We start from the raw sequence: 3,165 nt of genomic DNA, 5'->3' as shown, positions 1-3,165 counted from the left end.
GGTTGGGATAACACAACTGGAAAGCTCTGTGAACTTTTTAACCAAATATTTTTCTCTTAATCATGTGTCACAGAGCACTACAGCAGCAACAAATACTGTCTTGTGCTCTCAGGGACTGTGGCTTTAATCATAGGTTTGTTTTGGAGGAAATGAGGTATGGTGCAATGCTTTGGAAGGATACAGTGTTCTTATCTGCTTGGCATAACTGGAGGAAAATCTGTCAAGTAAAAAGAGTGAGAGCAAGGAGGCTTGTAACACCCCTGCTTTCCCTCCAGTGAAGTGTGTGATTGCAGTTAATTTAGCAGAGATGTCATCTGAAGGAGGAGCTCTTGCCTCTGCTTCTGTACCTTCATTCTCTGCTGGTACAGGACTTCGTATCACTCTTCTGCACCAGTTCCTGGCCCCATCTATGTGGAAGGGGCTGCCTGGTTCAGAAGGATGTCTGAGGATTACACATACCTGAAAGCTCTGCAGGAAAAGCTTGTGTTGTTCTGGGGATGGCAGGAGAGCTCTGAAAATGAGCCTGGGAGCTGTGAATCTCCTGAGATTTGCTGTGGTGGTCCAGCATTCTGTGGGCTTGGGGCTGGCTTTAATTTGTGTTGTTGGTAAGATCCTGGCAGATGCACCTGCTCACAGCAGGTGATGTATCACAGGCTGAGGCAACCTGTGTTTCTGGAGAGATGAGACTATGAATAAAGGGAAAGCTCTGAAGACCTATTCTACAGATTTTTGAAAGAATTAGCCTTTAGCACATGTGCTGGATGAAAGTAAAGTAGGGCAGTGAAGGCTTGAAAAAAGCCTAATTATTTTAACTGTGCAATAAAGGTAACGTACCTACCAGTTTATTGCTTCCTACTTCAAGCTCTTCCAGTGAGTAACAGGCAGGATATCTGCAGACCTTTGGAGGACTAGAACTGGTAGCTGTGTGGTGTTAAAAGTAAAATTGCAGAATGTCATTTAGGCTATGGAAAGCAAACTTTTTGGGAAAATTTCAGCTATGTTTGGATATGCTAGGTGAGTCCAGCCTCTGGAAAAGGAGACAGCAAGTTTGCAGGGTAGCTGTAAACCCTTGGCTGAGCACGGTGACAGCTGGGCAGAGGTGCAAGTGCAGGGAGGCAGATCTAACACATCCTACAGGAACTTGGTGGCCCTCACTGTTACAGTAGCTGAATTCCTCTCTATTTCTTTCAGCACAACATCTGTAAAAGTAAGGCTTTTATCTGCCTCAGTTTCCCCTCTTCTCCCTGCTGGAAAATGAAGAGGAGAAAACCAAGCTCATCTCCAGCTGAGAACTGAAGATGTAGGTGACTTATAAGTTGACAGCGTGACAGATGTTGAAGTCTTGTCTCCAGACAAGTGGTCTGGCTCCCTGTAAAATACTGCCTTGTCTATTGGCAAGGACTGGTGGGGCTGTATTGTGTCTAGGGAAGGTGAGCTGTGTGCCTGGACCAGCACCTGAGATGAAGGTCAGACAAGAAGTGTAAGTACTGCTGAGCCTTATGTTCCCCACAGCCCTAGTTTGTGGACTAAATGCCCATTTTTTGTGGGGTGGGACAGGCAAGCCAGCAGAGCCATCCTGCTCTGGGGTGAATTGCTGCAGGCTGAAGCTCCTGGCCCCTGCCCAGCTCCCCTCCTCGGCAGGTGCTGAGCTACTGAGCTTTGCCCAAGAAGAAAGACAAGCGTCATCATTGCTTAGATAAGATAAAGCATGACCAAAACCTTGTTACCCTTGGCAGGTGTGGCTAGATGCTGACTGGAATTTGTGCAGCTCAGAGGAATAGCCAGGCTGCGGGGAGGGTGGCAAAGCCTCTTTAAAACGTGGAGACTTCATGCTGGAGCCCAACAGAGAAGGTGAGTGCAAGGGCCTGAGGGTGTCAGTGAAGGAACAGCCACCCAGTAACCCTGTGGGCAGAAGGACTTCTGCTCTGTGTGCCTGTGTCCTGCTGCAGGTGTGGATGTTTCTCTGTGGCAGCTCCATCTGAGCAGGGCTGTGTGGGAGCCCTGGTGTCTAGCAGGGCTGAGATTTGGAGTGTCTCTCTCTTCTCCTTTGGTTTTTGAAGTTCTGAAATACCTGTTGTCCTGAACTGTGCCCTTCTGTCTGAGGTCATGGGAACTAGGGAAAAATTTCAGATTTACTGGAGGGAGAAAGGACATGTGGGTGCCCTCACAAATGTACGTTTCTTCCGTTGCACGCTTTGCTCCTGTGCTTGAGAGAGGCTTTCCTTCTTCCTTACCCTCTTTACCTCTTTAAGGAGTTTGCAAGATGCCTGCTCTACCTTTCCTTTCTCCCAGATATGTAGCCAGAGGGGTAATCCTCTGCTCCAGCAGAGGTGCTCAAACCCCTTTGATTTAATGAATTTCCTATGGCACAAAGAGTCTTTCGCTTCCTATGCAAATCAGGTTGCTCAGTTGAAGCCGCTAAATGCAAATGGACCACTTGTGGCTGTTCCCTCTGGAAGAGTGGTGTGGGCTTTATGCAAACATGGAGATGAGGCCTCAGGAGCTGGGAGAGCAGAGCAATACATGGATTTGTGCTGGAAAAAGGTCAGCATGGCTGTAGTTCACCTGTTCTCAGACTTGTGAGTCGGGATACCATGCAGGATATATCGAGCTGTTGGCATCAAATAAATGAGTGTTCACAGGAATGGATTAACACCTGCTAGTGGGGGGCTTGCTTGGTTATTGTCTCCCCTCTCTTCTTACCAAGTCCCTGCTGCATCCAAGTGCAGAATCTGCACTGACTGTGATTTGATGACTCAAGCCACTCTAACGCCTGGGTCCCTTTCCTCTGTTCAGGTTGGGCAAATAATGTTCAGTCTGTAATCATGCTTGAGAGCTCTTCCTATTGCCCTAGATATGGGGAGCTGTAGTGATGCTTAGATTGGCTTAATCCAATTCGATCTGAAAATCCACTGCTCTGAGCAATAAATGTTGCGTGTGGGGGGTAGTATTCAAGTGTCTTTACTAAATCAAAAACCTTTTAAGCATTGGTAGATGAAGCTTTTTTCAATGTGGACCACTAAATACACAGGATGTGCAGTATGGTTGAATTAGCATTACTATGGGAACCATAACTTTTTGTATTTCCTGACCTTTATCCACGTAACACTAAGGATTCATTAATGTGCCTCCAAAGTGTGGGGTTTTAGGGTTTTTTTGTGTGTT

General features: G+C 46.9%; 1 long non-coding RNA gene across 1 annotated transcript; it reads left to right on the top strand.

The window, feature by feature from the left end:
• Positions 1 to 215: 215 nt before the first annotated feature.
• LOC108448510 lies at positions 216 to 2,585 on the top strand. The gene is made up of 3 exons (XR_001864397.1): positions 216 to 1,300; positions 1,737 to 1,851; positions 2,401 to 2,585. It is a non-coding gene; the product is annotated as an uncharacterized LOC108448510 (long non-coding RNA).
• The last annotated feature ends 580 nt before the right edge of the window (positions 2,586 to 3,165 follow it).

The sequence above is a fragment of the Corvus brachyrhynchos genome, unplaced genomic scaffold (genome assembly GCF_000691975.1).
Source record: "Corvus brachyrhynchos isolate BGI_N302 unplaced genomic scaffold, ASM69197v1 scaffold115, whole genome shotgun sequence".
Lineage (NCBI taxonomy): Eukaryota > Metazoa > Chordata > Aves > Passeriformes > Corvidae > Corvus > Corvus brachyrhynchos.
Note: the sequence above shows the minus strand (reverse complement) of the source record. Positions and strands in the feature narration are given on the sequence as shown.